Genomic DNA, 25900 nt, shown 5'->3' on the forward strand with positions numbered 1-25900 from the left:
AGAAATCACACCAATTTATAGTAATAACATGTACTTTTATATAAAGTCTGATATTTTGATTTATTAATTTTTACAGCTTGCAAAACTTGATACAGTGCATTTTTCAGATGTGCTTGGGGTTTAGTCCGAACAAGCCAACAAGTGGCCTCAGGTCTCACGAGGCAGAGAGATGTGGGGACAGCCTTGGTCCTCTTCTTCTAGGCCCAGGGCAGACGGGTGCAGAGGTGTCCTGAGACATGGGGTCTTTGTCACTCACTGTTGCAAGGGGTCTGCAGAATCAGGCTGCAAACGCTGTCAGGAAGTCCACATAGGGCAAGCCCTGGGTAGGCTGTGTCTGAAACGCCTGGGGACCATGGTGACACCACTGGCCCACTTCAACTCGGGCTAGGCAGCTCAGCTGCAGTGATGTTGCCCAGTGTTGGGTTTTTGCCAGTCAAGGTCCTCATGGTTCTTCCTTGGGTGCCTGCAGATGCAGGGCAGCAGCTCATGTAATCCAAAAGAGTTCTTCTTGGTGATTTGTGAAGCACGGACAGCGCTCCCTGATTTTTGGAACCTGCAGTGGAAGGACAGGTCAGATGCTCCTCAAGGGCCAGGCGCAGCAGGCTTGGCACCACGTCAGTCGTGCTTCTTAGGTCTATGGTTTTGCAGTCTTGTTGCACACTCCTTTTGTGTCATGGAAGAAAGTCAGAGAATCTGTGTAGGAAAGTGCCCTTGTTGGCATGGTTGCCCCCCACTTTTTGTCTGATATTGGTGATAACTTGACAGAGCGTGATGGGATCCTGCTAACTAGGCCCCAGCACTAGTGTGCTTTCCCAAAACTGTAGCATTGTGTCCACACAACAGCACACCCTTGGTACACAGTTAAGTGCCTTGTAAGAAGTACCCACGGTACCAAGGGCCCTGTTAACTGGAAAGTCCCCAAGCGCTGCAGCATGACTTATGCCACCCTGGGGACCACTCACCTAGCACATGCACATTGCCATTGCAGATTGTGTGCGCTGCTGCTGAGAAAAAGGCAAATTTGACATTGCACCTCTCAGTGTGCCACACCACAAACCACTGCCGATGGTATACGTAAGTCAACACTCAAGCAGGCTTTACAAGGTGAGGAATCCACAGGTAGTTGTATCCATCAGAAATATATTTTAATTTATTTTAGAACCACAAGATTCAACTCAGGTTACTCACGTTATCGCAGTCGCCTGGGAGTCCCCTCTGCGGTATTTGTTTTCTGGAGCTCGAGGTGGGGGCATTGGATGCAGAGTGAGAAGTCTCACGCTTCCGGCGGGAAGGGAGAGTTCTTTCAAAACTTGCAAAAATGTTGCAGTGTCCTCAGAGGTCGCTGTTCCCCGACAGATGCGTCGCTGTGCAGTTTGAGTCTGGGGACAGGCCGGTAGGGCTGGAGCCAAGTCAGTTGGTGTTTCTGTCATCTCTGCGGGGCTTTCAGGTCAGCAGAACTTATTTGTGCAGGTTGCAGGAATCTGATTTCCTGGGTTCAGGGTCGCCCCTAAATACTAAATTTAGGGGTGTGTTTAGGTCTTGGGGCAGTAGCAAATGGCTACTGCCCTTGCGGGTGGCTACACCCTCTTGGTGCCTCCACCCTGAGGTGATGGGGGCATCTTCCAATCTCAAGATGGAGGAATTATAAAAGTTAAGAGTCACCTCAGGGCACCTTAGGGGCTGTCCTGACTGGTGGGTGGCTCCTCCTTGTTTCCCTCATCATCTCCTCCAGCCTTGCTGCCTAAAGTGTGGGGGGGGGGGGAGTCCATCTCCACTAGCTGGGATGCCCTGGGGTGTTGTAACAAAAGGCATGAGCCTTTGAGGCTCCCCGCCAGGTGTTACAGTTCCTGCAGGGGGAGTTGAGAAGCATATCCACCCAGTACAGTCTTTGTTCCTGGCCACAGATTGACAAAGGTACTCTCCCCATGTTGCCAGAAACTCGTCTGGTTGTGTCAGACTGGCAGAAACTGGTCAGCCTAGCACTAGTAGTCGGACTGGTATTCCGGGTCCCTCTCTAAGATGCCCTCTGGGTGTATTTTAAAACAAATACCACACTGGCATCAGTGTGCATTTATTGTGCTGAGAAGTTGGATACCAAACTTCTCATATTTCAGTTTAGCCATTATGGAACTGTGGAGTTCGTGCTTGTTAAACCCCCAGAACTTATACTCTTATGGCTAACCTGCAATTACAATGTCCAAGGTTTTGCTAAGACACCGTAGGGGCATAGTGCTCATGCAGCTATTCCCTCACCTGTGGCATAGTACACCCTGCCTTAGGGCTGTAAGGCCTGCTAGAGGGGTGACTTATCTATGCCATAGGCAGTGTGAGGTTGGCATGGCACCCTGAGGGGAGTGCCATGTCGACTTAGTCATTTTCTCCCAACCAGAACACACAAGCTGGCAAGCAGTGTGTCTGTGCTGAGTGAGGGGTATCCAGGGTGTCATACGGCATGCTGCAGCCCTTAGAGACCTTCCTTGGCAACAGGCCCTTGGTACCAGGTGTACCATTTACAATGGACATAACTGTGTGCCAGGGCCGTGCCAATTGTGGGTACCGGTTAGTGAAAGAACACCAGGCAGATCTTATCCTCCAAACCCACCCTTGCTGCCATCCACAGAATCAGGAAGAGCACATCTGAAGGCAGATGCTTTTCTTACCTTGTACCCAGTCAAACACGCTTCCACTCAAACTCAGACATGCAGACTCACTGAACCAGCTCACAAAGGATCTAAAGACATGGATCGCAGAGTGTGCAGCACGTCCGCAACAGCTATTTGAGCCTCCATGGGTGATAAGCCGCCCTTTAAAAGCGTCTGATTGCTCAAATGACTGATGTGTGCAAAAATACCTTTATTAGGAATGAAAAACTTGCCTAACAATAGCTTTACAAGTATGTCTCAATAAAAACATAAAAGAAAATAAATGTTTTACCTAGAAGTTATTTTGAAAGATTAGCAACACATACCTCACCCACTGTTCAATATCAGTCATGTTTGGCCACTAGAAATGGCTGCCAATACTCTTTTTAGTTTTGTTAGTTCCAGAGTGACCTCCAATTAGTGAAGAATGTAACTTATTAAAAATGTGTTTTGCCAATTCTTCACCAACGATAACTTGTGCCTTCTTCCCCTTTCCTACAAAGAACACCTTTTCACCTAATTAGCCAAAAAAACATGAGAACGTTTAAAGGGCGATTTCTATTTACTGCAGATGTTGCACGAGAGATACATTAAAAGCACGTAATATATATATATATATAAACACACACACACACGCTAACAATCATTTAAAAAAATAAAATATAATGAAATGAATCAGACTAAACAATATTTGTTAACACATAAGTAGGTAGATAAATATAATTGAAAGGATCACCAATTCATGAAGCTTCATTCAAACAAGTACAGTAAATTGTATGAATGTATAACAATTTTCTAATTCCAAAGTAATTTGAAAAATAACTTACCATCAATGGTGATTTTTTTGGAAAGTCTCCGTAATCCATGCTTCATTATTTTACTGAAATCATCAGGGTACACATTACTGCGTATATAAAATTCAGAATCTGGTTGTACTTTGTAGCATCCATTGTTCTTTACAATAACAAAATAAATATAAACTGAAGAAAATCTAAACATCGTAATAGTAAAAAAATAAAATCACATGGATGAATATACGTTAACAAAGGTAAATAATGTGTTCCTCTGATTGACAATTTGCACCCACACATTCATTTTTTGAAAATGGATACCATAAGAATATCTCTCCACAGTAGCTGCCTCCGCTCTGGTGGGAGGAGCACATAAACCATCAGAAGTCTGCTTCTTCGCCAAGGCATTGCACCTTTTAATAGGAAGAAAAAGATAGTTGGAGATGGTCCTCTTCTCTCATCAGCTTGCCTAATTTTCACAGCAATTAAGCAAATAAAAAGCTGATCATCCATTTAGCATTGTTTAGTACAATGAATGACTGCTGTGGGTCAAATATATGTAAGAATGAGGAGGTAGAGAAAAAGTCGTCAGGACAATATTTAGACCAACGTGAAAGAGTGAACACTTTTGGAAAAAGAGAACCAGCTTGCCTCAATAGATGGTAGTTAAATGTGTGGCTACAGAGAGGGTTAGATGCTCGTTAACCCTTATGTAAGAAGTAACTACGGGAAAAAAAGAATATTGTATCGTCAACAAACATATAGGTCCTCATTACAACCCTGGCGGTCGGTGTTAAAGCGGCGGTAAAACAGCCAACAGGCCGGCGGTAAAAAAAATGTAATCACAACCGTGGCGGAAACCGCCAACATAGACAGCCACTTTAACACTCTGACCGCCACAGTGGTACAAACAAACAGCATGGTGGTCACCACCAACAGACAGGCAGAAGACAATGTATCGCCCCTGGAATCATGAGAGGCCAATCCGCCACTTTTTCAGGGGCGGATTCAACGCGAACAAAAACACGGCGGAAAAAGAACTTGGAAGGAAAAATGCTCACCTTTACACACCATACGAGGAACCAGGATGCCATGGAGCCGGAACTCCATATTCTACCAGCCATTGTCTTCCTGCTCCTCTACCAGGAGCACGAACGCCAGCAGCGAAGACCACAGTGAGTATTGCACCTACGACACAGGGGAGGGGGGAGGGAAAAGAGTGACACACACACACGCAACACCCCCACCCACTACAGCACACATACACACACACACAAATACATGTTGATACATTACAGTTACACCCCCCAAGGCCCCCGGAAGAATGCAAGGACAATGGAAATGATTGTAACGATTCTGATCAATAAAAATCCAGTACTCATAAATATATATACACACACCATTAACAAATATATACACCAAGAATTAAAGTCCATGTGCTGCACATAGATAGTCCGTGGACCACTGGGCCCAAAATGCATGGGCGAGGCCCACACAAGATATCCAATCAAAAACGGAGCGAACACTGCAGGGTCATCAGATCGAAATACAACAGGCACCTCAGGGGGAAGGGAAGGGGGGGCACCTCAGCCGGATAAGTGCACAACGCCAGATCTATGAGGGGGCTCCATGCCCATTGATGTATCCTGGGGAGTGCAACGCCACAGTCTCAAGTCTTTTCAGTGGGTGGTTTGCCCACTGCTGCATCCTGGGGAGTGCAAAGCCACAGTCTCACAAGTGAATAACAGTCTCCACTGGTTCTGGAGGGGGGTTTGTGCCCAGCGTGCTTCATCCTGCCAAGGACTGAGGTAGTGGATGTGAATCTCCACTGGTTCTGGAGGGGGCTTGGTGCCCAGAGTGCTTCATCCTGCCAAGGACAGAGGTAGTGGATGTGAATCTCCACTCATGGTGGGCCATGGAAGCTGTCCAGGCCCCTGAAAATGACCACCAGCTCCGTACGACTGACCACGGAGGATGGCAGCCATATCTGCGGTGGTGCCACTGGCATATGTGGCGTGTCCACTGTCAGTGATTGTGGCAGCCTCAGTAGCGGCGGTGCTTGCGGCGCTCATTGGCCTGCAATGCTGGTGGGTAGCTCAGTGAGCGTGCTGGTGGCGGCGGTGTCCTGGGACGCGGTGATGGTAGCGCCGGTGTTCTGGGAAGCGGTGCTGGCGGTGTCCTGGGAAGCAGTGCTGGTGGCGGTGGTGTCCTGGGAAGCGGTCTTGTCCGCCGTGCAGGTTGGCGGCGACTTCCCTTTCTTTCTGTGCCCCTTCCCCACCTTGGATGGTGGCGCAGCTGTCTTCACACTCCCAACTGTAGTCCTGGGAGTGCCCTTGGTGGCAGGTGTTTTGCCCTTCTCCCTCCGGGCTGTGGCCAACTTCTTATGTTTCTGAGGTGGGGGACTGTCTGTGGTCTGGCTCCTTGGCACACTGGCTGCTTGGTGCACTCCAGAAGCCGGTTACTGCTGGCACCACTTTTCCCGTTGATGTGGTGGCTGAGGTGCTGGGTTGTGACCTGGAAAGCCGTGCCATAGGGGACGGAAGGGGTGGGGGAGGTGAGGGGGAAGAGGTCAAGGTTTGACAGGAAAAGTTTTAGACACACTGGGAAGGGTAGATGGAGGGGGTTTGGGAGTGGAGGAAGAGGTGAAGGTGCATGGGCTGGAGGCTGTTGAGGTGGATGGGTGTTGGGTGGGTGGGTGCCTGCGTTTGTGTACTTTGGGAAGAGGGATCACAGACACACTGGGAGAGGAAACTGGGGATGTGTGACTGGTAGTGGTGTGGTGAGTGCACATGAGCGGTGTGTGGTGATGGACGTAGTGGCTGAAGATGTAGTGCATGCAGGTGTGAGTGGAGACGTGACTGGGAGGGATGAGGGAGACGAGGAGGAGGGGGACACAGTGGATGTTGGTATGTCTACATGGGTATGATGCTTGTGTGAGTGCCTGTGGGATGTGTGGTGCTTATGTTTGCCAGAGCTACCCTTGTGTGTTGAGGTGTGTGCATGCTGGTCTGATGGTGTGCTTGGGATAGGCTGAGGTACAGGGAATTAGGTCTGGGTGGAGGAAGTTGGAGGGGGGAGGATGGACACCGGGACAATGGCTGCCATCAGTGCTGAGGAGTCCGTGTCGCTGGTCTCAGCTCCTGTCCCCACTGTGGAACTCCCCTCGCCCGCCGTCCGCTGTTTCGCCCTCCAGGGCCATGTGGGATGCAGCTCCCTCCTGCTCCGGTGCCACTGCTCCTCTGCCTGATGATGCTAATGCACACAAGAACAGGTAGACCACAAAAAGGTGGGGAAGACAGAAGAAAGACATGTTCAGTGCATGCAATACCGCTACAGTTGGCGGACACTACAGACACAGCAGCCCTCTGCACTACGCCATGCACTTAGAGTTCCCTAATTAATCACAGGGACATGGGGTACAAGGCCTATGCCCGACTGCTGCACACATGAGTCACAGGAGCCTGACTAGGTGTAGATGGCTCTTAACACTGGTGGGGTGCCACACAGCCTGCCTTACGGAGGGAACATGCCTACAAAACTCGTCCTGGCCAAGGGGTACCCACAGCCCACCTCCCCAACCAGACACCTCCAATGTGCGCTGAATCAGCTGAATGAGAGCGTACTCACACCCTTGTGGCTGCTGTGATGCTCTCAAGCGCCCATCCAACTCCGGGGAAGCCACCACCAGGATCTGGAACATCAGGGGGGTCATGGTGCGACGGGCACCGCACCCCCCCCCCACGTTGGGAGGCCATCCCCAGCTGGGCCTCCGCTGTCTTCTTGCTCAAGCGGCGAATGTCCTCCCATCTTTTCCGGCAGTGGGTGCTACGTCTGTGGTGGACACCCAGGGTCCTGACTTCCTTGGCGATGACACACCAAATATCCTTCTTCTGGTGGGCGCTGACCTACAGGAATAGGACAGGGGAAAAGGAGAAGATATAACCGTCCGCACCGTCACAGTCATTGGCCCGCATTCCTACCCTTGCCATGACACACATACACTCACCGTCGTTTCATGCACACCTAATTCTCCCCTTCCATCTTCCATCCACACAGGCATTGCCCATACAGCATGCTCACAGTGTACTTACCTGTTTGTCTGGAGGAACGTAGAGCAGCGTGAACGGAGGGAGGACCCCATCCACTAGTTTCTCAAACTCCTCCGTGGTGAAGGCAGGGGCCCTTTCCCCAGACACATGAGCTATTGTCTCTTCCAGACTGAGGTCACAGCAGCACTTGCAGTGTAGGTCATCTCCTGTTGAACATCAGGTATCAAGTGAGTGAACACATAGAAAATGGCGGTCATGTCCGCTGCGGTGCGTACCGTCACCGCCAGCGTACATCGTCATTGGCTCCTGGGACCCATAGGGCCCAATGTTAACCAATGCAGGATTGCGCCGTGGTCTTCGACCGCCTACTGCGACGGTGTACAACGCCAGCGCAGTTACCTCATATCCCATTGTCCCACCTTACAGGACAGGCAGCCGCCATTTCAGGGGGCCACATGGCATTATGTTTAAATGCGTCACACATACCTAGGCCTTGCATACACACTAAGACAGGCACATATCGGACTGAAAAATATGTGCAATAAAGTTGTGTTTTCGTACATCAGTGTTGGCTGACCCTCTGCTCGCTGTTCTCCTCCACAGAGTACGTCCGCTGGGGCAGGTGAGGAGATGGCGGCATCCTCTGGTGTACAGACCGCTGGTGGACCTGTTGACAATGGAAGAGCGACATGTAATTGTCACCTACAGACTGGACCGTGCCACAATCCATGAACTGTGTGCCCAGTTGGAGCCAGACCTGATGTCAGCTATCCGCCATCCCACAGGTATCCCCCCCTATAGTGCAGGTGCTGTTAGTACTCCATTTCCTGGCAAGTGGGTCTTTTCAGACGACAGTGGCCATAGCCTCTGGGATGTCCCAGTCTATGTTCTCCAACGTGTTGTCCAGAGTGTTGTCTGCCCTGCTGAAACACATGCACAGCTACATCGTGCTCCCTCAGATGGAGGATTTGCCTACAGTTAAAGGTGACTTCTATGCCCTGGGACATATCCCCAACATCATAGGTGCCATTGATGGGACACATGTGGCCTTGGCCCCCCCCGCAGGAGTGAACAGGTGTACGGAAACCGGAAGAGCTACCATTCAATGAATGTGCAGATGGTGTGTTTGGCCGACCAGTACATCTCCCATGTGAATGCCAAGTTTCCTGGATCAGTGCATGACGCTTACATTCTGAGGAATAGCAGCATCCCTTATGTGATGGGGCAACTCCAGAGGCACTGTGTGTGGCTATTAGGTGAGGACATGGACCCTATATAGTGTGACTAGGTGTCTGGGAATGGGGTTGCCCCTAAGGGTAAGTGTGTGTCTAACAGTTGTAACAACATTTGCAGATGACTCTGGCTACCCCAACCTGTCATGGCTACTGACCCCAGTGAGGAATCCTAGGACAAGGGCAGAGGAACGCTACAATGAGGCACATGGGCGAAACAGGAGGGTTATAGAGAAAGACCTTCGGCCTCCTGAAGGCCAGGTTTAGGTGCCTACATGACGGGTGTTTCCCTATCCTACGCACCAAAGAAGGTGTGCCAGATCATCGTGGCCTGCTGTATGCTGCACAACTTGGCTTTGCGACGACAGCTGCCTTTTCTGCAGGAGGATGGTCCTGAAGGAGGTCTTGTGGCAGCTGTGGAGCCTGTGGATAGTGAAGACGAGGAAGCAGAACAGGAAATCGACAACAGAAACAAGGTGATTCATCAATACTTCCAGTGAGACACAGGTAAGACGACATCACTGCCTGCTACATCTGATACACTTGTTCTACCTCTCATCTGTCTGTCACTTTCACCCAGTGTATGGACCCTGATTTGTCACTTTCCCTTTCGATTTCACAGATGTGGGTCCCACTGTGTGACCTCTGCTATGTTTCCTCATGGACTAGAGCTGTGTGACATAGGTATGCTGACAATACAATGGATATTGCTATTTTCCTCAGTTATTGCAAATACACATTTGTGAAAGCACAGACTGACTCCAGATTGTTTTGTGATTTAAGTGTGTTTATTTAAGTGCTAAATAGTGGAGGGGGTTGTAAAATGGTCAGGGGTGATGATGGAGGAATGTCCATGGCAGAGTCCAGTCTATTTGTTTCACAGGTGCAGTGTTCAAAGGGACACAGGAAGTGGAGCTGGGGCAGTTGGTGGTTGAACAGGGTGACAAAGTGGGACAGAAGGATGACAATCAGGGTGGTCTTATTTCTTGACGGGGGTCTTGGCATCGTGCTCCGTCTTTGTCCTAGATCTCAGGGACCGCTTGCGGGGTGGTTCTCCATCTGCAGGGGGTGGGGTGCTGGTGTCGAGGTCCTGTGGCAGTGCCTCCTGTCTACTAGCGCCGGCGGTGGGCAGTTCATCGTCCAGGCTAGTGTCAGGGGCCCCTTGTTGTGCCACAGTGTCCCTCCTGGTGTTCACGAGTTCCTTCAGCACCCCCTGCAATGGTGCCCAGGGTGGTACTGATGGATCCGAGTTCCTCCCTGAACCCCAAATACTGTTCCTCCTGCAGCCGCTGGATCTCCTGAAACTTGGACAGTACTGTTGCCATCGTCTCCTGGGAATAGTGGTAGGTTCCCTTGACGTTGGAGGGCCTCATGGAGAGTGGGTTCCCTAGGCCTGTCCTCCCCTGTTGCCCAGCAGCCCTCCCAGTTCCCCTGTGTTCCTGGGCCTCTGTCCCATGAACTGTGTGCCCACTGCCAATGCCCCCAAGTCCCTGCTGTTCTTGGGGTGGTGGGTTAGCCTGAGTTCCCTGAAGTGGTGGACACACTGCTGCTTGACGTGTCATGGGGACAGAGGTATGGGCCCGGTGGGTGCTGGTGTTTCCAGAGGGGGGAGGCTCTGTTGTGGCTTCTGCCAGTGTGAGGGGAACTGACTGTCCTCAGGTCCCAGATGGGCCGGGCTGGTCATCTAGATCCAGTTGGACAGAGCTGCTATCATCAATGTGGGCCTCTTCTGTGGGTGGAGTGGACATGTCTGGAACATCCTGTCCGGTGACGTTGGTTAGGGGTCCTGCAGGGGGTTTAAAGGCATAGTTTATCTGTGTGTTCCATGGTGTGCAATGGGTGGGTGACCCTGTACCCCAGTGGTTGCATTCCTGTGTAGGAGCTTGTGCGCTTGATGTTTAGGGGTCTGTGTGGGTATGTGCAGTGGACATGCATTTATGATGGGTACCCATGCTTTGTTGTTGCATGAAGGGCCTGGTGTTGGGATGTGTGGTTTGAGATGGTGGGACATCTGTGAGGAGTTGGAGTGATGGGGGGTGAGGGTGAGGGTATGTGATTGCATGCAAGTAGGGTGGGGGATGAAGTAGTGAAAGCTTTGACTTACCAATTCCTCCAGCTACTCCTGTGAGGCCCTCAGGATGCAGTATAGCCAAGACCTGCTCCTCCCATGTTAGTTGTGGGGGAGGAGGTGGGGGTCCGACGTCAGTCCTCTGAACCGCGATGTGGTGTCTTGAGACCACAGAACACACCTTCCCCCATGGGCCGTTCCACCTCTTACTGATGTTATCCCGTGTTCTTGGGTGCTGTCCCACTGCGCTGACCCTGTCCACGATTCTGCGCCATAGCTCCATCTTCCTAGCTATGGTGGTGTGCTGCACTTGTGATCCGAATAGCTGTGGCTCTACCCAGATGATTTCATCCACCATGAGCCTGAGCTCCTCCTCAGAAAACCTGGGGTGTCTTTGCGGTGAACATGGGGTGGTGTGGGTAATGTCTGAGGTGATGTTTAGGGGTGTGTGGTGTTTTGTGCGTGGATGTGTGTGTGTGATGGTGTTTTGTGCCTCTGTATGGTGTCATCTTTGCTGTGCTGTCTCTCTGGCCTTCGTCAATATATCAGGTAGTAAGGGTTTGTGGGTGATGTGGGAGTGGTGTGTGTATGTGTATAAGGTGCGTGTATTTGCAATTGTCCAATGTGGTTGTGTTTTGTAAGAGAGTGTATTTTGAGCGTGGCGGTGTGTTATCGCAAGTTTATCACTGACCTTTGGTGTTACCGCCAATGTTGTAATGAGGGCCATAGTGATTATGCTCAAATGGCGTTCACGAGAAAATCTCAAAATACAAATGTAAGATTTCAGTGTGCTCTAAAAAAACATTTTTAGGCTGCTAGTGAAACAAGCTGCTTGAAATACTATCGACAGCTGGTGACTAACATGGAAGATCGGTCAGGCACCCGCAAACAGGCTGGAAACACTAAAAGATAACCTTTGTTTGTGCTCAAAGATGACGATAGTCCCACGCCAATGAGCTGACACCACCATCATCAGTTTTGTGAAGACACAAAAGAGGATCACAGTAAACTTAAAAAGCTACTTGCTCACTTTGAAACACAGTTAACATGTGTGAAAAATTCAGGATGCGGGTGTGTGAATAAGCATTGTGAAGGTCCAGCACTACTATAAAGTATCCTGTTTGAGCACTGACAACACCTCAGCCAGGGTGTGCATTTAGAAATTGTCTTTGTGGAGGTAGCTGTTGACTGACCACCCAAAAGGACCTTTTAGTTTTTTTTGTACACAAAGAAATGAAAAAGAAAAAGAACCACAACCTATCTCTGGAGGTAGGACAACCTACTCTGCGCTTGTGCAGAAGAGAGATGGAAACACCCGCTGGAGCAAGGAAGATTAGCTCTCCATTAGACACTGAATGAACATAGCAACAGGTCATGAGCTTCGCAGGTTTCTTAACGTAGATGACCACTGCTGTTGCTTTTGCCATCTCCATTCCTCCCAATGACTCCCTCCCATTTCTGTTAGTCAGCACAAACCTTGGCACTGAAAAAATAAAAAATACCAAGCCAAAGGCACTTTACCATCAAGTCTGCGAAGATCCACATCCAGAGCCGATCCCACATAGCCTGATCTTCCTTGCCAGCACCAAATGTTGAGGCGTTAGTCACACAAGCGCAGAACATTTTGATAGCTGCCTGTGGATCTTCCATGGTGTGTACAAGCTTGAACTTTCTGGTGCAGAGCCTGTGGGTGTCTAAAACTGAAACTTTATAACAGAGGGCACAAAAACGCATAGACCTCAGCCAGATTATGTTGTGACTTTAAAGACTCATATTGACTAGCAGGATGTATGTCACCACACTAGACTGAGGAATAATAGTGGGTAAGAGACAAAGAGCCCACACAAACAGTTGTAGACCACAGTTCTAAGAAAGACTATTATTTTGCCACACTATGTTCTATCTTGCGTGTGATGTTTAATTAAAAGACAAGTATTAAATGGAACATTTGTTGTACACACACGGGCAGTAAATATGAACACACACTCAATGACTTAACCCCAGACCAATAGGTTTTTTATATAGAAAAATATTCTTCTCTTAATTTACTTTAGAACCACAAGATTCTGAATTCAAGTAAGTACATAAATTGTAAGGTACTTGGCATAAGCAAATATAGAACTTGGAATGAAAACAGTAAGGTACACAGTTCTGGCAAATATGCAAATAACCTATTTTAAAAGAGGACACTGCAAAATTCAACAGTTCCTGTAGGAGGTAAGTAGAAGTTAATTTAGCAGGTAAGTAAAGCACTTACAAGTTCAGTCTACAGGGCATAGACAGCCGACTGTTGGGGGTTCAAGTCAACCACAAACACCCAGTACCAGCAACACAGGGGTGGTCAAGTGCAGAGGTCAAAGTAGCATAGGCGCTTATGGAGAAAAGGGGTGCTCCGGTTCCACTCTGCTAGCAGGTAACTACCTGCGTCCTCTGGGAGCAGACCCGGGGAGTTTTGTATAGCACTGGGTTGGGCGGTGTCCCAAACAGGCGCACAGGGCCAGCCAGGTGCAGTGTGCAAAGTAGGTGTCAGGTTTTGAATAGAAATCAATGGAGGGACCCAGGGGCCACTCTGGTGATGCAGGCAGAGCATGGGGTTCTTCTTGGGCCAGCCACCGACTGGGCTAGGATGAGGGACGCCTGCTGGTCACTTCTGGACCGGTAATTGGTTCCTCTTGGGCCTGGGGGCTGCAGGGGCAGTGCTTCTTCCAGGCGTTGGGATCTCTGTTACCAGGAAGTTGCGGTGAGGGGGAGCCTCTGGATTCTCTCTGCAGGCTTCACCGTGGGGATGCAGGGAGATTGTCTCAGGGTGGCCACGTCGTTGTAGTCACCTGGGGGTCCACGCTGCAGTGTTGGTTTCTCTGGACACAAGCTGGGGGCGTTGGTGCAGAGTGGTGGGGACTCACGCTTCAGGAGTGAGGTGGGTGTCACTTTAAAGATGGTTTCTTCCTTGTTGTTTGACAGAGCCCATATCCACTAGAGTTTTTTGGTCCTTTGGGTTGAAGGGCAGTACCCCGAGTTGGCAGAGGTCGCTGGTCCCGCAGGATGAGTCGCTGTTGCAGGTTCTTTGAGTCTGGAGACAGGCAGGTAGGGCTGGGGCCAAGTCAGTTGTTGTCTCCATCTTCTCCACTGGTGTTTTGAGGTCAGCAGTCCTTTAGGTTTTCAGGAAATCTGAAATCCTGGGTTCAAGGTCGCCCATAAATACTGAGTGTAGGAGGGTGTTAGGGCTGGAGGGCAGTAGCCTATGGCTACTGACCTTGAGGATGGCTACACCCTCCTTGTGCCTCTCTTTGGGGAGGGGGGCACATGCCTATCCTTATTGGGTAAATCCTCCAAAACAAGATGGAGGATTTTCCAAGGAGGGGGAGGGGGTCACTACAGCTCTGGTCAACTTAGGGGTGGAACTGGCTGAGGGGGTGACACATCCTTGTTTTTCTCATTATCTCCGCCGGACTTTCCGCCCAAAGTTGGGGCTGTGTCCAGGGGGCGGGCATCTCCACTAGCCAGAGTGCCCTGTGGCAGTGTAACACGAAGCCTGAGCCTTTGTGGCTCACTGCTAGGTGTTACTGTTCCTGCAGGGGGAGGTGTGAAGCACCTCCACCCAGTGCAGGCTTGGTTTCTGGCCTGAGAGAGCACAAAGGCTCTCACGCCAGGAGGTCAGAAACAAGTCCCTCTGTGGCAGGCTGGCACAGACCAGTCAGTCTTGCATTGAAGGATTGGGTAAAATACAGGGGGCATTTCTAAGATGCCCTGAGTGCTATCGGTCGAAGAGCCATGTCTCTTGAGGAGTTTCCTGAAGGTGAGGAGGTCCTGGGTCTGGCGCAGGGAGGTCGGCAGTGACTTCCAGGTCTTGGCGGCGAGGTAGGAGAAGGATCTGCCGCCGGAGGTCTTGCGTTGAATTCGGGGAGCGAGGGAGAGGTTGGCAGAGCGGAGTTGGCGGGAGGGGACGTAGAAGTTGAGTCTGTTGTTCAGGTAGGCGGGTCCGGCGTCATGTAGTGCTTTGTGCGCGTGGGTGAGGAGTCTAAAGGTGATCTTCTTGTCCACGGGGAGCCAGTGGAGGTCCTTCAGGTGGTGGGAGATGTGGCATCGGCGGGGTATGACGAGGATCAAGCGGGCGGATGCGTTCTGTATGCGTTGGAGTCGTTTGATGTCTTTTGCTGGGATGCCTGTGTAGAGTGTGTTGCCGTAGTCAAGTCTGCTACTGACAAGGGCCTGAGTCCCCGTTTTTCTGGTTTCCGTCGGGATCCACTTGTAGATTCTGCAGAGCATGCGGAGGGTGTTGAAGCAGGAGGAGGAGACTGCGTTGACCTGTTTGGACATGGTGAGAGCGGAGTAGAGGATGAAGCCGAGGTTGCGTGCGTGGTTGGCAGGAGTAGGTGGGGGACCCAGTACGGTGGGCCACCAGGAGTCGTCCCAGGCCGAGGGTGAGCGTCCGAGGATGAGGACTTCCGTCTTATCGGAGTTTAATTTCAGGCGGCTGTTTCTCATCCATTCGGCAATGGATTTCAGTCCCTCGTGGAGGTTGGCTTTGGCGGTGTGTGGATCTTTAGTAAGGGAAAGGATGGGCTGGGTGTCGTCGGCGTAGGAGAGGATGGTGAGGTTATGCTGACGGGCCAGCTGTGCGAGGGGTGCCATGTATACGTTGAAAAGCATTGGGCTTAGCGAGGAGCCTTGGGGGACGCCGCAGATGAGGTTGGTGGCTTTGGAGCGAAAGGGTGAGAGTCGGACTCTCTGGGTTCTGCCGGAGAGAAAAGAGGAGATCCAGTTGAGGGCTTTGTCTTGAATTCCGGCTTCGTGGAGATGAGTTAGTAGGGTGCGGTGGCCGACCGTATCGAAGGCGGCGGATAGGTCTAGGAGGATGAGGGCTGAAGTTTCGCCGTTGTCCATTTGCTGTCTGATGTCGTCTGTGGCGGCAAGGAGTGCAGTCTCGATGCTGTGATTGCGTCTGAATCCGGATTTAGAGGGGTCTAGGGTGGAGTTGCCTTCGAGGTAGTGGGAGAGCTGTGCGTTGACGATCTTCTCGATGACCTTCGCTGGGAAGGGGAGAAGGGAGATCGGGCGGATGTTTTTGAGGTCGTTGAGGTCGGCCTTGGGTTTCTTGAGGAGGGCTAAGGATATTGGCGTGCTTCCAGCTGTCCGGAAAGGTTGCGGTATTGAAGGATAGGTTGATGATCTTACGAAGTTGGGGGGCGATGGTGGAGTCGGCTTTGTTGTAGACGTGGTGTGGGCAGGGGTCTGAGGGGGATCCTGAGTGGATGGAGTTCATGGTCTTTCGGGTTTCGGCGTCATCTACGTGGGTCCAGGTGGTGAGGCGGTCGGCGTGGGAGGAGTTGTTGGGGGTGGGGTCTGGCGGAGGTGTGGTGTTGAGGCTGTCGTGGATGGCGGCGATTTTCTGGTAGAAAAAGGTGGAGAGTGCGTCGCAGAGTTTCTGGGATGGTGGGACGTCGTTGGCGTTGGGTTTGGAGAGCTCCTTCACGATGCAGAAGAGTTCCTTGCTGTCGTGTGCGTTGTTGTTTCGGCGTTCTGTGAAGTGGGAGCGTTTGGCGATTCTGATAAGTTGGTGGTGCTTGCGGGTGGCTTCCTTGTGGGTTGCGAGGCTGTCGGGTGTACGCCCGAGAAGCAATTTTTTCTTGAGTTTCTGGCAGGTGCGTTTGGAGATGATCAGTTAGTCTGTGAACCAGGCTGCTTTTTTCTTTTCTTGGTTGACGGTGGGCCTCTTGAGTGGTGCGAGGGTGTTGGCGCAGTTGAGGATCCACTGTTGGAGGTTGATGGCGGCGGAGTCCGGGTCGTGGGGTCGGACGGTGGGTTCTTGGCGAGGGTGCTGGTTAGTTGGTCTTCGGTGAGTTTTCACCAGCGGCGGTGTGCCGGTAGTGGGGTAGGGTGGTGTTCGGTGTTTTTCTTGAATGTGAAGTGGACGCAGTGGTGGTCGGTCCAGTGGAGTTCGGAGGTGTGGCTGAATGAGATGTGGTTGCTTGCAGTGAAGAGTGGGTCTAGGGTGTGACCAGCGATGTGGGTGGGTGTGTTGACCAGTTGTCTGAGTCTGAGGTTGGTGGTCAGTGATGCGGTGTTGGTGTCGTCGTTGTTCTCCAGGTGGAAGCTGAGATCTCCCAGGAGGATGTAGTCCGTTGAGGCGAGGGCGTGGGTGCTTGCGAGGTCGGAAATGGTGTCACTGAAGGGGGCTCTTGGTCCTGGAGGTCGGTACCAGGGACTTATCTGTGTGCGAGGGGTGTCCCAATTTGGGGAAATAATGGTACATTTTAACTGAAAGAACACTGGTGGTGGGGCCTGGTTAGCAGGATCTCAACACACTTCAGTACTCAGTAGAGTCAGCATCAATAGCAGGAAAAAAGTGTTTGGGGTAGGTGGGGGTTGTGGACTGCAAAAAGGAGGCATTTTCCTACAGAGGGTGTGTAAGCTTGTTGAGGAGACAGCGTTAATTTGTTGTGTTATTGATAGAGAAGCCAAGGGTAAAGGCCACGTTACGCAATTGGTTAATGTGGGCGGGGGCATTAACATGAGTGGGGGGGCCACCAGGAGTCGTTCCAGGCAGAATGGGGTGTAGGCAATCACAAGCATTTCTTGTCTGAGTTGAGCTTGTGGCAGCTGACGTCCATCCAAGGGCAGACTGCTTTCCTCCCATTGGGAAAATGCATCTTGGCTTGAGCAGAGTCGTCCGACATGGAGAGGATCCGTTGGGTGTCATTGTCGTAGGAGACTATCTTTACCTCGTGTTTGATGATCTTAGCGAGCGAGCCATGTAGAGGTTAAAAAGCTTCTGGCAGTGTGTGGATCCTTGGGCTACTCTGCAGCAAGTGTATAAGTTCTGATGTGAATGGTGGTAGTCTGACCCTCTGGTGAGGAAGGACCAGATCCAGCTCAGGGCTTTGTCTCAGATGCCAGCGTCGAGCAGCCTGTCACAGAGGCTGAAGTGGGAGACTGTCTAGAATGCAGTAGAGGTCTAGAAGGTTGAGTGCGGCAGTGCCTACGCTGTGCAGTATGATGCGTATGTTGTTGGTGGTGGCCAAAAGTACAGTTTCGGTGCTGTGATTGCTTCCAGATCAGAAATGGGAAAGTTCTAGGATACGGTGTCTCTCGAGGAACTCTATGAGTTCCTAGTTGATGGCTTTTTCCGTTACCTTGGCTGGGAAAGTGAGCAGAGACATGGGTCAGTAATTCTTCAGCTCCCTAGGGTCGGCTTTGGGTTTCTTGAGTAGCGGGCGGATTTCTGCGTGTTTACAGTCTGAGGGGAATGTGGCAGTCTTAAACGATAGGTTGATGGTTCAGCAAAGCTCTGGTGAAATGATGGGAATGACAAGCTTGAGGATGTGATGAGGGCATGGAACCGAGGGTGCTCCCAAGTGGATGGAGTTCATTATTTTTTGGGAGTCCTCTACAGTAATTGTGGTTCAGCAGTTCGTATCTGGTGGGGGAGCAAGGTCCATGGTGCTGAGCGGTGAAGGCGGGCTCTGTATGCTGAAGCCTTTGTAGATGTCCCAGATCTTACAGTGAAAGAAGGTGGGGAAGATCGTTGCGGAGGTCTTGGGAGGGAGGGATGGATGAGGTTTCTGCCCTGCGGTTCGTGAACTCTTTGACAAGGATGAAGAGCTCTTTGATATTGCGAGTGCTGGTGTTGAGGCATGCTTGAAATGCAGCTTTTTGGGTGGCTCGTATGTTCTGGTGGTACGTTGTGTCAGTATTTTTGCAGGCGGTGCGGTTTGGTGGATTTGCGGAGGCTCCATTTGCATTACAATCGTCTGCAGGAGCGCTTGGATTGATGTAGGTCTTGCGTAAACCACTTGGGAGTTTTGCTATGTAGATTCCATGCCAATTTCCTTAGGGGGGCTACATTGGCTGCACATTCAGAGTCAGCGCTTTAGTTTGCCTGCGGATTCATTGGAGTGGTTGACAGCGTTTGGTGATCTGTGCTTCCGTGACTATACCCCAATGTTTGCCAGGGGGTTGGGGAATGTGGTGGCATGCAGTGTTTGAGTAGGTTAAGTAGATGCACTTGGTCAAGCCAACAGTGTTTGGAGGTGTGGATGAAGGTGAGGTTGTCCCCTGCTGAGAGAATGGCGTAGAGGATGTGAAGGGGTTTGTGGGTAGGGACGATGACTAGTAGTTTGACGCCGAGAATTGTGGGGTCGTACAGGATGTTTGATGTATTGGGGGTCATTGAGGGTATCAAGCTGTAAATCGAGATCACATAGTGGGATGTAACAGGAGGAAGTGAGTGCTTGGAGAGGCAATGAGGTTGACAATGTCCTGTAAAGACTGGGGTTGAGGTGCAGGTGACCTGTAGATGAGGGTGCCACGTAGGAAGGTGTTTCGGTTGGTCAGGATGTGGAAATGTAGATGCTCATGCGTTGACAGAATGTGACTAGATGATGAAAGGCGGAGGTTGTTCTAGTAGATTATGGCAATGACACCTCCAGGAAGGTTGGCTCTGTCCTTGTGTATGATTTTGTAGTTGTGCGTAATGGCCGTGGCAATGTCCGTGGTAGATGCAGGGGTGATCCAACTCATAGCGAAATGGTGACGTCCAGAGCTGTTGAGTCGAGGTCTCAGACTTGTAGTGCATGCTTGACGAGGGAGCATGTGTTAAGAAGCAGTGAGGAATCATGAGGTGGTACTTGGGAGTATGCTGGAGCAGGCGCAGCAAGAAAATGATCCATGTTTGTACATGTGGTCAGCTTGGTGGCATGCTGATGATCTTATGGGGTTGAGGGCACATAGAGTGCTTGCGTTAAACCAGCAGAAGTGGTGAGAACCAGGGTCCCTGGTGCTGGGTGGCATCCATGCACAAACATGCTTCCCTGTGGCGCACTAGCGTGGCGGCCGTCGTTAAGGAAGAGAGGTATGGAGGCGGTGGTCCAGCGATAAGGAGGTGGGAGAAGCGCTTTGCATGGGGCGGGTGGGGATGCTGGGACACCAGCATTGCGGGGTAAACACAAGAGGGAAAAAACGAAAAAAGGACAGAAAAGCAGCAAGTGAAAGGGAAAAAAAAAGGTCCAATTATTATGCCCAGTGGTGCCTCTGAAATGGGGGAGACTTAAAAAAGAGGCCTTTGAAGAAAGTGCAAATAGGACAGGAAGTGCAGTGACTAGTTGCAGACTCGCTAAGGGGGATTATGCATCCATGTGTGGAACGAATAGCCAGCCCATTTAGATGTGCCAGCTGCACCATTTCATCCTGCCCAGGGTGGGCCATCAGGATATTTATGATCCAGTCACACCTGAGCTCCCTTGGCGTGTGCCTGTCTGGAGGGAATGCACAAGAGATGATGCGTCACCCACCCAAACAGGTAGACATGCCAGTAGGCAGTAAATATTTAAGAAAATAAAATGGCAAATTTATTAATGTGACATTTTCAGCCACACAAGTTAATGTTAGACTTGACCATAAGTTGTGATTTTGAATTGCGAGTCCATAGACACCAAAGTCCAAATTTTGTTTTTTTCAATTCGAAATTAGACAGGCTGCTTCAAGGTAACCCTGATGTTAGCTTAAGTGAAAGTTAGGCCTTGCGGTGGTGAAAGACAAGTGTAATAGTTTTTGTATTACCACAACAGGTTAAAATTAAAAATACACGTCCAACTTGCCCCTGCCCTTTGATCTGTCCCAGGCCCACTAAAGGGGTTACATATGTTTTAAAAATAAAGGTTTGAACCTGGAAAGATTTAACTTGACAGATCAAAATGGAAGTTTAGAACTGCACACACAGACTCTGGAATGACAAGCAAGTTATGTTGACCTACTACTTGGGATGCGCAATCATTACTGTGGGCGCACTAGTAGCCTTTAATTTACAAATCAAGGGCATAGGTAAGTACAATTTATTAGGGACTCATAAGTAAATGAAATATGCCAACTGTGTTAAGCATACATCACCATATTTTAAGGCAAGAGCGCATGCACTTCAGCACTGGTTAGTAGTGGTAAAGTGCTCAGAGGCCCGACAACAAGAAAAAGTCTGAGAAAGAGTAGGAAGGCCAACATTTGGGGGTGAACCTTAAGAGAAGGACATTTGACAATAAGCAAAACGCAAAATACATACAGATATTGTATTTGATTCTCATTTTTGAACCACTGTAACAATATGTCCTGCAGAAAAAAATATAAACTGAGCAGATAGGATAGATGCTCGTACAAAATACCAGTAGACTGGACTAACCAATTAACTGAAAGAAGAAATTGACTGCCCATACACAATTAAGTTCAGCTGCTAACTGTACATCAACTATATTAACAGGGAAGCTATACTATGGGGGTGATTCTGACCGCGGCGGACGGCGGTCGCCGCCCGCCAAGCGGTTCCCGCCGAAAGACCGCTCCGCGGTCAAAAGACCGCGGCTGTCATTCTGGCTTTCCCACTGGGCTGGTGGGCGACCGCCGAAAGTCCACCCGCCAGCCCAGCGGGAAACACCCTCCCATGAGGAAGCCGGCTCAGATTGGAGCCGGCGGAGTGGGAAGGTGCGACGGGTGCAGTTGCACCTGTCGCGAATTTCAGTGTCTGCAAAGCAGACACTGAAATTCTTTGTGGGGCCCTCTTACGGGGGCCCCTGCAGTGCCCATGCCATTGGCATGGGCACTGCAGGGGCCCCCAGGGGCCCCACGACACCCCATACCGCCATCCTGTTCCTGGCGGGTGAACCGCCAGGAACAGGATGGCGGTATGGGCTGTCAGAATCCCCATGGCGGCGCAGCAAGCTGCGCCGCCATGGCGGATTACCATGGTCAGCGGAAAGTCGGCGGTACACCGCCGGCTTTCTGCTTCTGGCCGCAGCTGTACCGGCGCGGTCAGAATGCCCGGCGGAGCACCGCCAGCATGTTGGCGCTGCTACCGCCAACCTCCGCCATGGCGGTAATTACCGCCAGGGTCAGAATGACCCCCTATATGTGAGTTATACTAAGTATGATGATGTACCTCAACTAACCAGTACCTCACCTACTTATCTCAAATGTCTGTAATACAAATGAAGGTCACTCTTCTTACCATGAAAGAAACAGTAATGGGGCAGATGTCAGACAATACAAGATTGTATAGATCCTCTGAAAAATGGCCATTTAATTTTGGAATCTTTGAGAAACACTGCACTGGTCGCCACCATACTCTACACCACTCTACTCTGTACTAATACATTCTGCACCAATACACTCTATTCCACTGTATTCTATGACACTGCTCTGTCCCATGCCACTGTACTCTACGCCAGTGCACTCTAAACAACTGCACTGTATGCCGCTGCCCTTTACTCTGCACCACTGTACTCTATGCCACTGTTCTCTGTGCCACTCCACTGACACTACAAAACTGCACTCTATCAATCAATCAATCAATCATTCGATTTATAAAGTGCGCTATGTACCCGTTAGGGTTTCGTGGCGCTGGGGGGGGTTGGGGGGGGGAAACTGCTATCGTTCGAAGAGCCATGTCTTGAGGAGTCTCCTGAAGGTGAGGAGGTCCTGGGTCTGGCGTAGTGAGGTCAGGAGTGAGTTCCAGGTCTTGGCGGCGAGGTAGGAGAAGGATCTGCCGCCAGAGGTCTTGCGCTGGATTCGGGGGACAATGGCGAGGGCAAGGTTGACAGAGCGGAGATGGCGTGAGGGAACGTAGAAGTTGAGTCTGGTGTTCAGGTAGGTGGGTCCAGTGTCGTGTAGTGCCTTGTGTGCGTGGGTGAGGAGTTTAAAGGTGATCCTCTTGTCCACGGGGATCCAGTGGAGGTCCTTCAGGTGGTGGGAGATGTGACATCGGCGGGGTATGTCGAGGATCAGGCGGGCGAATGCGTTCTGGATGCGTTTGAGTCGTTGGATGTATTTAGTTGGGATGCCTGTGTAGAGTGCGTTGCCGTAGTAGAGTCTGCTACTGACGAGGGCTTGGGTCACCGTCTTTCTTGTTTCTGTTGGAATACACTTGAAGATTCTGCGGAGCATGCGGAGGGTGTTGAAACAGGAGGAGGAGACTGCGTTGACCTGTTTGGACATGGTGAGAGCGGAGTCGAGGATGAAGCCGAGGTTTCGTGCGTGGCTGGCTGGGGTGGGTGGGGGGCCCAGGGCGGTGGGCCACCAAGAGTCGTTCCAGGCCGAGGGAGAGCGACCGAGGATGAGGACTTCCGTCTTGTCGGAGTTTAGTTTCAGGCGGCTGTTGCTCATCCACTCGGCGATGGATTTCAGTCCCTCGTGGAGGTTGGCTTTGGCGATGTGAGGATCTTTGGTCAGGAAGAGGACGAGCTAGGTGTCGTCGGCGTAGGAGAGGATGCTGAGGTTGTGCTGACAGGCCAGTTGTGCGAGGGGAGACATGTAGACATTGAACAGCGTTGGGCTTAGCGAGGAGCCTTGGGGGACGCCGCAGATGAGGTTGGTGGCTTTGGAGCGGAAGGGTGAGAGTCGGACTCTCTGTGTTCTGCCGGAGAGAAACGAGGAGATCCAGTTGAGGGCTTTGTCTTGGATACCGGCTTCGTGGAGACGATTTAGTAGGGTGCGGTGGCATACCGTGTCGAAGGCAGCGGAGAGGTCTAGGAGGATGAGGGCTGAAGTTCGCCGTTGTCCATTTGTTGTCTGATGTCATCTGTGGCGGCGAGGAGTGCAGTCTCTGTGCTGTGGTTGCGTCTGAAGCCGGATTGGGAGGGGTCTAGGATGGAGTTGTCTTCGAGGTAGTGGGTGAGCTGGGCATTGACGATCTTCTCGATGACCTTCGCTGGGAAGGGGAGGAGGGAGATCGGGCGGAAGTTTTTGAGATCGTTGAGGTCAGCCTTAGGTTTCTTGAGGAGGGGTTGGATTTCTGCGTGCTTCCAGCTGTCCGGGAAGGTAGCGGTGTTGAAGGAAAGGTTGATGATCTTGCGGAGTTGGGGGGCGATGGTGACGTCGGCTTTGTTGAAGACGTGATGTGGGCAGGGGTCTGAGGGAGATCCTGAGTGGATGGAGTTCATAGTCTTTAGGGTTTTGGCGACGTCTACGTGGGTCCAGGTGGTGAGGCGGTCGGCGTGGGAGGAGTTGTTGGGGGTGGGGGTCAGGGGGAGGCGAGGTGTTGAAGCTGGTGTAGATGGCTGCGATTTTCTGATAGAAGAAGGTGGAGAGATCGTCGCAGAGTTTCTGGGATGGTGGGACGTCGTTGGCGTTGGGGTTGGAGAGCTCCTTCACGATGCAGAAAAGTTCCTTGCAGTCGTGTGCGTTGTTGTTAAGGCGTTCTGTGAAGTGGGAGCGTTTGGCGAGTCGGATCAGTTGGTGGTGTTCGCGGTTGGCTTCCTTGAGGGTTGCAAGGCTGTCGGGTGTGCGCTTGAGGATCCATTTTTTCTTGAGTTTCTGGCAGTTGCGTTTGGAGGTGATCAGTTTGTCTGTGAACCAGGCTGGTTTTTTCTTTTCTTGGTTGACGGTGGGTCTCTTGAGTGGTGCTAGGATGTTGGCGCAGTTGAGGATCCATTGGTGGAGGTTGATGGCGGCGGAGTCTGGGTCGGTGCGGTCGGGTGGTGGGTTTTTGGCGAGGGTGCTGGTTAGTTGTTATTCTATGGTGACTTTTCCCCAGCGGCGGTGAGGCGGTAGTGGGGTGCGGTGGTGTTCGGTGTTTTTCTTGAAGGTGAAATGGACGCAGTGGTGGTCGGTCCAGTGGAGTTCGGAGGTGTGGCTGAAAGAGATGTGGTTGCTTGCAGAGAAGAGTGGGTCAAGGGTGTGACCGGCGATGTGGGTGGGTGTGTTGACCAGTTGTCTGAGTCCGAGGTTGGAGAGGTTGGTGGTCAGAGATGCGGTGTTGGCGTCATTGTTGTTCTCCAGGTGGAAATTGAGGTCTCCCAGGAGGATGTAGTCTGTTGAGGCGAGGGCGTGGGTGCTTGCGAGGTCGGAGATGGTGTCGCTGAAGGGGGCTCTTGGTCCTGGAGGACGGTATATGAGGGTTCCTCTGAGGGTAGTGTTGGGGTCCGTGTGGATCTGGAAATGAAGGTGTTTGGCTGTCTTGAGGGTTTCTTCCGTGTGGGTGTGGATCTTGAGGGTAGATTTGTGGGCGATGGCTATCCCTCTACCGATTCCGTTGGTGCGGTCTCTTCTGGTGCTCTTGTAACCGTCAGGGATGGTGATGGCGATGTCTGGGGCCGAGGAGTCGTTCCACCAGGTTTCGATTAGGAAGGCTACGTCTGGGGCGGTGGTGTCGAGCAGGTCCCAGAGCGTGCTTTCGTGCGGAGCGTGCTTTCGTGCGGAGCGTGTGTTGAGGAGGATGCAGTTCAGGTGGTTGGTGTTGGTTGTTGTAGGCTTCGTTGTTCTGTTGCAGGTGAACTTGCCGGTGCGGCAGGAGAAGGGTCCTTTGGTGTGCTTCGGGGTGGCCTGGAAGCAGGCTGTGGATGGGCCAGGGTTGAGGGCGAGGAGTTCGCTGGCCGAGTAGCGAAGGCTGGGGATGCGGGGGCGTGAGGACCGGGGGGGTGGGTGGCGCTGGGCGGAATCCAGGCGCGGACGCGCAGCGCCAGCCATTAGGAAGGGAGGGGGGAGGGACGGAGGAGCAGCTGGGGGGCGAGAGGCAGCGGCAAGGGTAGATCGGCAAGGGGGAGCGCCCAAGGGGCGAAAAAACCAGGGAAAAAAGCAAGGCACAAACAGTAAGGAAAAGTTCAAACAGTCACAAAATACAATTCTGGCACAAATTACAATTGGGGTACAGCAATCAGAAGGGGCACAACGGGGGCAGAAGCGCAAGGAGGCAAGGCGCTGAAAAAAAGGAAAAAACACTTACAGGACGGCGAAAAGCGGCACACGGGTCAAGTGAAGCTTAAACAGAGCCCACTAGACACCAGGGATGAGGCGCAGGAGGATGCCTGCGGGTGGAGGAGGGCCTCGAACACGCTAGCAGCAGCGTGGGCGAGGGTCAGGGGCACGAGACAGCAGGGTGGTGCTGCGGACGTGGGGGGCGAGCTCTAGACCTAAAGCAGGTCAGAGGTCGCTCACTCGCGACGTGCTGCGCCAGCCATTAAGAAGGGAAGCGGGAGGGAGGAGCAGCTGGGGGGCGGGAGGGAGCGGCGAATGGGGGCGCGAGGGGGGCGGGGCCGCAGGGAGGCAGCGGCAAGGGTGGATCGGCAAGGGGGAGCGCCCAAGGGGCAAAAAAACAGGGAAAAAAGCAAGGCACAAACAGTAAGGAAAAGTTCAAAAACAG

The sequence above is a fragment of the Pleurodeles waltl genome, chromosome 8 (assembly GCF_031143425.1).
Source record: "Pleurodeles waltl isolate 20211129_DDA chromosome 8, aPleWal1.hap1.20221129, whole genome shotgun sequence".
Classification (NCBI taxonomy): Eukaryota; Metazoa; Chordata; class Amphibia; order Caudata; family Salamandridae; genus Pleurodeles; species Pleurodeles waltl.